A 12,978-nucleotide genomic window follows, 5' to 3' on the forward strand; every position below is an offset into this window, starting at 1 on the left:
CTTATTTCTTTACTATTTTTGTACATAATATTGCCGCTACCGCCTCTTATGACCTAAAAGAACTTCTAGAAATCAGGACTGCGATTACTCACCACGGACTTGTAGAATCCTTTTTCTTCTTTCATGACTCCGACGAGCCCGAGGCGGAGGACATACGGCTCCCTTGGGAACAGGCCCCGACCCCAGTGATCAGTGTGAAGAGGAGGCAGAGAAAGAGAGGCCGGAGGGCAATTGAATAAACCCACTCTCCCCTCAATTCTGCTAGCAAACATGCAATCTTTGGACAATAAAATGGACAAATTATTGGGAAGATTAAACTACCAACAGGACATTAAAAACTGTAACATCTTACGATGTACCGGCAGGATAGAACAGTGGCGTCTGGTAAGACAAGGGGCGGCGGGCTATGTATTTTTGTAAACAACAGCTGGTGCACGATATCTAAGGAAGTCTCAAGCTATTGCTCGTCTGAGGTAGAGTTCCTCATGATAAGCTGCAGACCCCGTTACCTACCGAGAGAGTTTTCATCTATATTCTTTGTAGCTGTTTACATACCACTGCATTCAGAGGCTGGCACTAAGATAGCATTGAATGAGAAACTTAAATCAGCTTTGCCAAATTTCTATCAGCATGTTAAATGTGCAACCAGAGGGAAAATAACTCTGGACCACCTAAACTCCACACACAGAGATGCATACAAAGCTCTGCCTTGCCCTCCATTTAGCAAATCTGACCATAATTTCATCCTCCTGATTCCTGCTTATAGGCAAAAAATTAAAGCAGGAAGCACCAGTGACTAGATTAATAAAAAAGTGATCAGATACAGGACTGTTTTGCAAGCACAGACTGGAATATGTTCCAGGGTTCCTCCAATGGCATTGAGGAGTACACCACATCTATCATTGGCTTCGATGACGTCATCCCCACAGTGACAGTACGTACATACCCCAACCAGAAGCCATGGATTACAGGCAGCATCCGCACTGAGCTAAAGGCTAGGACTCAGAAGCTTATAACAAATCCCGCTATGCCCTCCGACGAACCATAAAACAGGCAAAGCGTCAATACAGGACTAATATCGAATCGTACTACACCGGCTCTGACACTCAACGGATGTAGCAGGGCCTGCAAAACATTACAGACTACAAAGGGAAGAACAGCCGAGCGCTACCCAGTGACACGAGCCTACCAGACGAGCTAAACCACTTCTATGCTCGCTTCGAGGCAAATAACACTGAAACAGGCATGAGAGCACCAGCTGTACCGGAAGATTGTATGAACACGCTCTCCGCGGCCGATGTGAGTAAGATCTTTAGACAGGTCAACATTCACAAGGCCGCAGGGCCAGATGGATTACCCGGACGTGTACTGAGAGCATGCGCTGACCAACTAGCAACTGACATTTTCAACCTCTCCCTGTCCGAGTCTGTAATACCAACATGTTTTAAGCAGACCATCGTAGTGCCTGTGCCCAAGAACACTAAGGTAACCTGCCTAAATGACTACCGACCTGTAGCACTCACGTCTGTAGCCATGAAGTACTTTGAAAGGCTGGTCATGTCTCACATCTACACCATCATCCCAGAAGCCCTAGACCCACTCCAATTTGCATGTCGCCCCAACAGATCCACAGATGCACTCCACACTGCCCTTTCCCACCTGGACAAAAGGAACACCTATGTGAGAATGCTATTCATTGACTACAACTCAGCATTCAACACCATAGTGCCCTCAAAGCTCATCAATAAGCTAAGGACCCTGGGACTAAACACCTTCCTCTGCAACTGGATCCTGGACTTCCTGACCGGCCACCCCCAGGTGGGAAGGGTAGATAACAACACATCCGCCGTGCTCAGCCCCCCCTCCTGTACTCCCTGTTCACTCATGACTGCACGGCCGGGCACGCCTCCAACACCCTCATTAAATTTGCCGATGACACAACAGTGGTAGGCCTGATCACCGACAACAATGAGACAGCCTATAGGGAGGAGGTCAGAGATCTGGCCATGTGGTGCCAGGACAACAACCTATCCCTCAACGTGATCAAGACAAAGATGATTGTGGTTTACAGGAAAAAAGAGGACCGAGCATGCCCGCCCCATTCTCATCGATGGGGCTGCAGTGGAGCAGGTTGAGAGCTTCAAGTTCCTTGGCATCCACATCACCAACAAACTAACACGGTCCAAGCACACCATGACAGTCATGAAGCGGCACGACAAAACATATTCCCCATCAGGAGACTGAAAAGATTTGGCATGGGTACTCAGATCCTCAAAAGGTTCTACAGCTGCACCATCGAGAGCATGGTGCATCACTGCTTGATATGGCAACTGCTCGGCCACCGACCGCAAGGCACTACAGAGGCTAGTGCGAACAGCTCAGTACATCACTGGGGCCAAGCTTCCTACCATCCAGGACCTCTATACCAGGCAGTGTCAGAGGAAGGCCCTAAAAACTGTCATAGACTCCAGCCTCCCTAGTCATAGACTATACTCCCTGCTAACACATGGCAAGCGGTACCGGAGCGCCAAGTCTAGGTCCAAGAGGCTTCTAAACAGCTTTTACCTCCAAGCCATAAGACTCCTGAACATCTAGTCAAATGGCTATCCAGATAATTTGCATTGCACCCGCCCTCCCCTCTCCACACCATTTCCGCTCTCTGTTGTCATCTATGCATAGTCACTTTAATTAACTCTACCTACATGTACATACTACCTCAACTAACTGGGGCCCCAGCACATTGACTCTGTACCGGCACCGCCCTGTAAATACTGTTATTTTTTACTGCTGCTCTTTAATTACTTGTTACTTTTATCTCTTATTCTTATCCATATTCTTTCAAGGAGTCTGACTACTTTCCGAAGGCACTGAATTTGCAATATCATCACTAATATCCTTACATCTACATTTCCTGAGCGGATCAAATATACAGCTGGTTTTATAGAAGCAAAGAGTTTCCATGCCAGATCCCTCCCCCCAACGGATCACAACAAAAAGTGAAAGTAAAACTGACTGCCATGAAAACACAGCGCAAGCCTGCTATCCTTGGGTCCCTCAATCTTTATTTATGTTAAGGATATTTTCTGTATATTTATGGATGTATTCTTTGAAATGCATTTTACTATGGAATATGATCTTCTCACTGCATTGAAGGTGAGTTTGCATGTAGATGTCCAAGGATATGATGCAGCTATTACTTAGGCCTTAGTGATTGCCAAAGCAATGTTTTCACAGAAGATTGGTCAACACATATTTGTGTATTTATGTTGTTCATGTAAGAATGTCATACTAAATACACTCAAATGTGTGTATTGGTAATAAAGCATTTATTGACTTGCTCCATGGTTTCATATAATCTGTTACCCACAATGCTATGTGAGAATGTGGAAGTGAGGAACTGTAAAGAAAGGTTAAACGCCCTTGTCTCGTAGGCTTCTATGCTCTTTTTGAAACTCGTCCACCCATACCTTGAATTGCTGTGTACCACGTAAGCAGCATAGATTCATTCCGGTTGTTTATAACTGATCAATTTTGATGGACCTCTGTTTTAGAATGTACAGATGTGTGTGTGTGGGGGTGTCTGTGCTTGCGTACGTGTGTCCGTGCCACTGTGCCTGTGTGTGTACAATTTGCAGATAAATGCGAATATCTTTAAAGAACATTTGTATTTCTGTTCTTTAATGTCTCTTTGGCGTCAGAGTTTGTGTATATTGGAGCACTAGGCACTGGTCACTGGTAGTGTTTAATTAAGTGAAATGTGTCGGGTGCCATTTTATACATTTCCAAAGAATTGATTACATCACTGCTTCTCTTTCTTTCCTTGTGACGTGATTGATACCACAACACAAGCTTTATTGGCACAAAAAAATGCATCACTTCACACTTCAAAAGTTTGATAAAAGACCACAAGATGTCGCCAAGAGTATACTGCAAAAACATTGATTGACCTAAAACGGGTTCATGCAGGGACGAGGAAACTCTCGTTCCTCTCACAGTTTATAACAATAAAGGTAAAAAAACTCATCTTTTAACCAGGTGTCATATTGTTTTTACTATGACAGTACTGTCAATGTGAAACAATGTGTGAGGTATTTGCATGATTGTGAAGAGTTTTGTCACTAAGCCTAAAGGTAGTTAGAAATGACACGCTTGTCTTCAATGCACTGGTAGGCCTTTGTGCATGCAGGTCATTCTCTAGTATTAAACATGCTGAATCCTAAATAAAGGCGATTGAATGTATCAAAGTTAGGATGATGATCTCTCATGCTATTTTCATGACAGAGCCAGAAGAGATGTGTTTTTTTTAATAGTGTTTTGGATGTGGAATGCTGCCAAGCAAGATGTTTTCTCTCTCTATTGTATGAAAGTGATAGTGATCAAGGAAATTGTGACCAACTTGGTCAAAAAACGCAATGCACCCAGACTTGTGAGCTGTGGTGGAAAAAGTATCAAATTGTCATACTTGAGTAAAAGTAAAGATGCATTAATAGAAAATGACTCAAATAAAAGTGAAGTAAAACTTGAGTAAAAAAAAACGACTTGAAGAAAAGTCTACAAATATTTTGTTTTAAATATACTTAACAATCAAAAGTAAATGTAGTTGCTAAAATATCAAAGGTAAAAGTACAAATGATTTAAAATTCCTTATATTAAGCAAACAAAATGTCACAATATAGTTTTTTTTTTTTTTTGCGGATAGCCAGGGTCACACTCATCATTTACTAACAAAGCATTTGTGTTTAGTGAGTCCACCAGATCAAGGGCAGTAAGGATGACCAGGGATGTTCTCTTGATATGTGTGTGAATTGGTCCATTTTCTGTCCTGCTAAGCATTTAAAATTTAACAAGAACTTTTGGGTGTCTAAATTGTAAAAAGTAAAGTACAAATACCCCAAAAAACTACTTATGTAGTACTTTAAAGTATTTTTACTTAACTACAAGTATTCACCTCAAACAATTAAACTACAGAAAACAAACTACAGTGCTTAAATGCCCATTAAGATTCACATTAAGGATCAAATCTTTCAAAAAAATCAGTTGTAATGCTGCTGATGCAGAGATAAGGGCATTTCTCTGGTACGTGTGTCAAGTCAGCTACCGGTATGTAGCCTAGTTCTTATGTAACCTGGTATTTGTCAATGTTGTGTGTAGTGTAAATCGCAGTCATTGCAGTAATTATCTGACTTTGGTTTATTATATCAATTGGTGTGGTTGGTTCTAACGATGAACTTAGCCTTAAGATACTTTTGGCATCTTAATTTGTCCAGGCCCTAGACAATTTCAACATGTGTGCACAGGTAATGGATGTGGACCCATGAGAGGGCCCATAGTTTCCTGTAAATGCTTCTCTCTTCCTCTCAGGGGTGACACTCCTCTTCTCAGTCGCGACACTCCCTGGCCAGAGGCCCACACTGCAGAAAAGTCACGTGATTTACAAGAAATCGGACCTGCAGCTCAGAGCAGCAGTCACAGCCTGCTACAGACAACAACAACTGTAGATGTCTGAGCTTGTCCACTGAGATTGTTTTATAGCAGCATCCTGTTTGACGATTGTATTTCGTTACTCTCAGTTCAACCTTAGATTTATCAAGTCAGAGGGAGAGTGAAGAAAAGTTCAAGGTTGTAATTTGGATACCTTGTATAATATTTTGCTTATACAAAAATAGTTTATTTGTGGTTTTGTCTTTCACTGCTCCTACTGTAACTCTTATTCTGGTTTCTGCACGTGATTTTGATGTTTCAACACTTAAGCATGTGAGACCAAAGACTGTAGGTGATTGTAGGAATTTCTGGGTTGAAATTGCCCTCTGCAGAGCTAGAGTTATTTTTGTTGTTTAGCAATGTGTATATGCAACATTGGCTAAATTGCCACAAGGTTGGGGGAAATTATCCACTTTGGGCAGCAAAACAGTGTAACAGTTCTCGTCTGTCGAAGGAGAAGCGGACCAAAATGCAGCGTGGTGGTTATTCATGTTCTTTAATGAAAGGGAACTCGACATGAAATAACTAACAATACAAAAGAAACGTGGAAACCTATACAGCCTATCTGGTGAACAACAAACACAGAGACAGGAACAATCACCCACAAAATACTCAAAGAATATGGCTGCCTAAATATGGTTCCCAATCAGAGACAACGATAAACACCTGCCTCTGATTGAGAACCACTCCAGACAGCCATAGACTATGCTAGATACCCCCACTAAGCCACACACCCAACACCTAACAACACCCCAAGACAAAACACACCACAATAAACCCATGTCACACCCCGTCCTGACCAAATAAATAAAGACAAACACAATATACTACGACCAGGGCGTGACAAACAGTACAACTCCTCCTCTTTCTCAATTTTAAAACAGAATGGGGTGTGTTTTTCGTGGTTTATCATTCATGCCATGACCAAGGTAGTTAGTTCGTTAACTAATGCCCCAATCACGTGCTAGTCGGAACTGGTTAACTCCAAAATGTCTGACATGCTAACTGCTTGTAGTTATGCATGTGCCGTTATGCATGTGCCGAGTTCCCTAGTTCCGACTAGCACATGAACGCGGTTTAAGCTAGCCACTTATAGCGAGCCTGTAACTCCTCCTGTATGTTTTGGGATTTGTTTTTGGAAAAAAGCTATAAAGATTGGTAAAAAAAAACTTCTGTAGCCAATTATCTTATTCATCCATTTTTTTTTCTTAAAAGTCTCTTGAAGCACATGTGCGTCAATCTAAGAAACATAATTTTTTTTTAAAGATATAACGTTTTTTTTGTATAGGCTGCGTCTCAATCCATCGCATCCGCCTATGTCGCCCTTCCACCTCTGTGGTGGAAGATGGCCGAGCGACAGAGGTGTGTGTCAGATCATGAGACATCCTAAAAATGGGTCTTCTCACGAAAACGTCTACAGCATTCGAACAGCCTAAAAACTATTATGACCACTCTATGGAAAGGGGAGACTCTCACGAACACGATTGTTTTTTTCCCCTCATCAATCTCCACACAATACCCCATCAAGACAAAGCAAAAACAGGTTTTTATACATTTTAGTAAATGTGTCAAATAAAAAACTGAAATATCACATTTACATAAGTATTCAGACCCTTTATCCAGTACTTTGTTTAAGCACCTTTGGCAGCGATTACAGCCTTGAGTCTTCTCGGGTATGACACTACGAGCTTGGCACACCTGTATGTGGGGAGTTTCTGCCATTATTCTCTGCAGATCCTCTCAAGCTCTGTCAGGTTAGATGGAGAGCGTCGCTGCACAGCTATTTTCCTGGCAGGTTTTCATCAAGGATCTCTCTGTACTTTGCTCTGTTCATTTGTTTAACGATCCTGACTAGTCTCCCAGTCCTTGCTGCAGAAAAACATCCCCACAGCATGATGCTCCCACCATCATGCTTTAACAAAGGGATGGCACCAGGTTTTCTCCAGATATGACTCTTGGCATTCAGGCCAAAGAGTTCAATCTCGGTTTAATCAGACCAGAGAATCTCATTTATCATAGTCTGAAAGTCCTTAAGGTGCCTTTGGCATCCTCCAAGTGGGCTGTCATGTGCCTTTTACTGAGGAGTGGCTTCCGTCTGGCCACTCTACCATAAAGGCCTGATTGGTGGAGTGCTGCAGAGGTGGTTGTCCTTCTGGAAGGTTCGCCTATCTCCACATCTCTGGAGCTCTGTCAGAGTGACCATCGGGTGCTTGAACAACTGCCTGACCAAGGCCCTTCTCCCCCGATTGGTCAGTTTGGACAGGCGGCCAGGTCTAGGAAGAGTCTTGGTGGTTCCAAACCTTTTCCATTTAAGAATGATTGAGGTCACTGTGTTCTTGGGGACCTTCAATGCTGCAGAAATGTTTTGATACCCTTCCCCAGATCTGTGCCTCAACATAATCCTGTCTCGGAGATCTACGGACAATTCCTTTGACCTCATGGCTTTGTGTTTGCTCTGACATGCACTGTCAACTATGGGACCTTATATAGACAGGTGTGTTCCTATCCAAATCATGTCCATCAATTGAATTTACCTCAGGTGGACTCCAAGTTGTAGAAACATCTCAAGGATTATCACTGGAAACAGGCTGCACCTGAGCTCAATTTCGAGTCACATAGCAAAGCGTGTGAATACTTATGTAAATAAGGTATTTCGGTTTTTATGTCTAAAAAACTGTTTTAGCTTTGTCATTATGGGGTACAGTGTGTATGAGCTTTTGTTAACTCCAAGATACGGTATAGGACAGAAACTTCAAAACCATGTTCTTTATTTATTTATTTATTTATTTATTTTTTATTTTTTTCCGTTTTTCCTCTGGATGAGCATTTTCCTGTTGGCTTATGGCCCATGAACAAAAATATAAAAGCAACATGCAACAATTTCAAAGATTTTACTGAGTTACAGTTTATGAGGAAATCACTCAATTGAAAAAAATTAATTCAGCTCAAATCTATTGATTTCACATGACTGGACTGTTGGTCAGAGTCTGATACCTTTAAAAAAAAGGTAAGGACGTGGATCAGTATCTGGTGTGACCACCACTTCCTTCCCATAGAGTTGTTACGGCTGTTGATTGTGGCCTGTGGAATGTTGTCCCACTCCTCTTCTGTGAGAAGTGCCTGGATATTGGCGGGAACTGGATAACGCTGTCATACATGGCAATCCAGAGCCACACAAACATGCTCAATGGGTGACATGTCTGGTGAGTATGCAGGCCATGGAAGAACTGGGATGTTTCTGCTTCCAGGAATTGTGTACAGATCCTTGCGACATGGGGCTGTGCATTATCATGCTGAAACATGAGGGATGGCAGCGGATGAATGGCACGACAATGGGCCTCATGATCTCGTCACTGTATCTCTTTGCATTCAAATTGCCATCGATAAAATACGATTGTGTTCGTTGTCCATAGCTTATGCCTGCCCATATACCATAACTTCACCGCCACCATGGGGCACTCTGTTCACAACATTGACATCACCATACCGCTCGCCCACACAAATTCATACACGCTGTCTTCCATCTGCACGGTACAGTTGAAACCGGAATGGCCATTTATTGTCCCCGGCACAAGGTGCACCTGTGTAATTATGCTATTTAATCAACTTTTTGATATGCAACACCTATTAGGTGGATGGATTATCTTGTCAAAGAAGAAACGCTCACTAACATGGATATAACCAAATTTGTGTAAAACATTTTCTGGGAAGGCGTTCCACTAGATGTTGGAACATTAGTGCGCAGACTTGTTTCAATTCAGCTGCAAGGACAGTAGTGAGGTCAGGCACTGGTTTTGGGCAATTAGGCCAGGCTCACAGTCGGCATTACAATTCATCCCAAAGGTATTTGATGGGTTGAGGTCAGGGCTCTGTCCAGTCAAGTTCTTTCCCACCGATCTCGACAAACCATTTCTGTATGGACCTCGCTTTGTGCATGGGGGCATTGTCATGCTGAAACAGGAAAGGGCCTGTTGCCACAAAGTTGGAAGCACAAAATCAAACCCCTTCACTGGAATTAAGGCGCCTAGCCCGAACCATGAAAAACAGCCCAGGCCATTATTCCTCCTCCACCAAACATTACAGTTGGCACTATGCATTCGGGCAGGTAGCGTTCTCCTGGCATCCACCAAAACCAGATTTGTCCATCGGACTGCCAATTGGTGAAGCGTGATTCATCACTCCAGAGAAAGTGTTTCCATTGCTCAGGAGTCCAATGGCGGCGAGCTTTACACCACACAAGCCGACACTTGGCATTGCACATGGTGATCTTAGGCTTGTGTGCAGCTGCTCAGCCACGGAAACTAATTTCATTAAGCTCCCGACAAACAGTTCTTGCGCTGACGTTGCATCCAGAGGCAGTTTGGAACTTGGTAGTGAGTGTTGCAACCGAGGACAGGCGCTTTAGCACTCCGCGGTCCCATTCTGTGAGCTTGTGTGGCCTACCATTTCGCGCCAGAGCCGTTGTTTCTCCTAGACGTTTCCACATCACAATAACAGCACTTAAATTTCACCGGGGCAGCTCTAGCAGGGCAGGAATTTGACGAACTGAGTTCTTGGAAAGGTGGCATCCTATGACGGTGCCATGTTGAAAGTCACTGAGCTCTTCAGTACAGGCCATTCTACTGTCAATGTTTGTCTATGGAGATTGCATGACTATGTGCTCGATTTTATATACCTGTCAGCAACGGGTGTGGCTGAAATAGCCGAATCCACAAATTTGAAGGGGTGTCCCCTTTTGGTCATTTAGTGTAATGTAGTATAGCTAACCATGAGCTATCTAGCTAACTAACAATATTCCAACAGATGCAATGTACCTTGATTTATCCGTTGTTGTTTTTTTATCAACCCACACCCTTCCACTACATGGTAGATGTCATGCCAGGCATTCCTGGTCTCTGTGTGTTTCGGAGAAGCTCTGGTATTTCTAGTAAATCAGCAGACAGACATAGGGAGGCTTAGAGCCTGAGTCACTCAGGGATCTCTTCCTCCTCAGCTATAGGGCCCTAGTCAAAAGTAGTGCCCTAAATAGGGTGCCAGTTGGGACGCACATACAACCGTGCCACATCAGATCACGTCAGATCATTCTGTTAGTCAGTATTCATACTTGTGTGTCATGGGTGCATTGTTGTGTTTTTTTGTAGTGCATTAGTACCCTAAGTCATCATTGGGAGGAGTAGCTGCCAGTGGGTTAGTGTGTGTGCCTGCCCGGAGAAGGGTTTCCAGCGAAGCCAAACAAAAGCATCAAAGTCAAGTCTAAAGACACAGTAAACACAGAAACTAAACCTGAAAATCAACCTACCCCAGCCGGGCTCTATTATGTTGTTTTGTTTGGCCCTTGTCGTGATTCCTTGCATTCATTTCAATCATTTTGCCTTGACACATCACATGTTATTAGTTTGAGGAGGGATTCAGTGGTAAAGGAAGGGATTTAAAGGGAGGGGTTTGAAGTGGTGGGGATGGTGTTATGTTCAACAAGATCATGCAACATCTCATCGACAGTAATATCACCACCATACCACAATGATTATGGCACCTCCGTTGCTACATGTCCATCCAATTTGATTATAGGCCATAGTGTAATAATTCATCTATAATAGCAGAGTTTGCATAGACAGAACTGAGTTTAATAGGAACACATTTACATATGTTCAAAAGGCATGCATATCAGCTGAGTCTTGACCATGACTCATAAATGCATTCCCATTGCTGAGCATCGGTATTCAGAATCACTGCCCTAAATCGTCCTAATGCTCCCTACTCTACTTTAATCCTGTTGGCTTTTTCACACTATCTGGTGCAAAGACAGGTGATAAAGCCAATGTGTGTTTGTCGAGTCTGGCTTTCCAATAAAATTGACTTAATTTAAATGAAAGGCATTGGACATTGCCATATCCCCCTTCCTCCTCCTCGCTCTTTTCCCAGGTGAGCAGAAAAACGTACCATCTGGATGTCTCTGATCATCTCTGATTATCATCAAACATCTGAGTTATTGTTTCCTTGGTAACCCTTGGCTTTGATTGAGCGAGAACAAACGATAATTCATCACTTTGAAATACAATTCAAAATCCCATTGTTGATATTGTTCAAATAACAACCTCACCCTCAGTTTTGTTCCCGTTCTGAGATTAGATATTTGCTAATTCAATTCAGAACCTGCACATACACACGTACACACACACACACGAACACACTTCTCACCTTTTCTGTCGCTCACTATGTTTGTTTTAAAGGTGTCATTGAGAGTCTTCACCCTGATATCCTTGACCCCCCCTACCCCCCCAATAAGGACTATATGTTTTGTTTGTTAATGAGTGGCATGGGTGGTTAATATTCCAGCTCTCACCCTTTCTGTCACATGCTTTGTGTGCTTGATATGTGACAGTAGGAGTCAATATTACCGTACTAGACATACTAAAACATTTACGTCAACACATTATGCTCTTACAGTCATAGATCATTTACATTCTCTCTGGGTAATGTTGGCAGAAGACCAGAGTTGCAGCGTAAACTCACCCCTGGGTGGAGAGTCAGTATGTACAGCCATGCTGGGTCATTAGGGCTGAAAGTTTTTGGAAATACCAAACAGACTTTTCTCTCCACGTGATAAAGGAAGTTACCCATGCTGCTGTGTTGTGGTGAGGTTGTGTTGCCCGTCTCATTTCACAACCGTCAAAACAACTCATGTTCAACTTCTGCTTGTTCAGAAGTAATACATCATCACTTTAAAGTGGTAAAGTGTATGTCTTCAACAAAATATGAAGGTGTATACTTTCATTCCTGACAATATGTCTTATATTATCAACTTAGATACTGTTTATCTGTACCTGATACTGCAGGTGAAACCGACTACCAGACTACCACTTTGCTGGATAGCATCTTAATGATAACAGTAAAATGATCTCATTATAGACATGACGAATAGCCCCTTTGGTCAATGAGAAATACAGTCACATAGGTTAGAGGGTTCTTTTTTTTGTCATGGAAATTCTGTTCGTATGGGACAGCCTGTGTATCAGTTAGACATTATATGTACACTACAGTGTGTGTGCGGATTGGAAAGCACCTCTGTTTTTCATCTGTCACATGGTTTTGGTACACTCCCTCCTTTCCTACCTCCCTCTCTTTGTGTGTTTGTGGTTACATATGAGCTACTGTGACAGAGCTAACTAGTTCTTTGCATGGGCAGGATGGATCATGGATTAAGTCTATTGTAATACACATGCTTGAAATGAAAAATGAAGCCGTGTAAAGGTTATGTATACAGATGATAATTAAGTGATAATGCCATAGAAGCTGGTGTTTGGAGCGGACTCTATGAAAGCTTACGCTAAGTTTATTATTCCCAGAGGGTCTGTACAGCTGCATCAGACAAAGTTTGACCTGTGGTAGTATACCAGGAATCTCCTCCTTATCACTAAACATTGCATTTTAATTGGCAGGGGGCTGAGTGATACGGGACTTAAACGGTTCCTCCCCTTTTTCTTAATTTAACCTTTA

The 12,978-nt window shown here is 42.7% G+C and overlaps 1 protein-coding gene across 1 annotated transcript in view; it reads left to right on the forward strand.

Moving 5' to 3' along the window:
* Positions 1-3,008: 3,008 nt before the first annotated feature.
* LOC135548826 (long-chain-fatty-acid--CoA ligase 6-like) overlaps positions 3,009-12,978 on the forward strand; it is an 86,003-nt gene continuing 76,033 nt past the window's right edge. Inside the window, exon 1 of the mRNA XM_064978786.1 lies at positions 3,009-3,153. The gene's annotated coding sequence lies outside the window, so the exon portion shown is untranslated. The remainder of the gene's footprint in view (positions 3,154-12,978) is intronic.

Source organism: Oncorhynchus masou, chromosome 11, assembly GCF_036934945.1.
Source record: "Oncorhynchus masou masou isolate Uvic2021 chromosome 11, UVic_Omas_1.1, whole genome shotgun sequence".
NCBI lineage: Eukaryota > Metazoa > Chordata > Actinopteri > Salmoniformes > Salmonidae > Oncorhynchus > Oncorhynchus masou.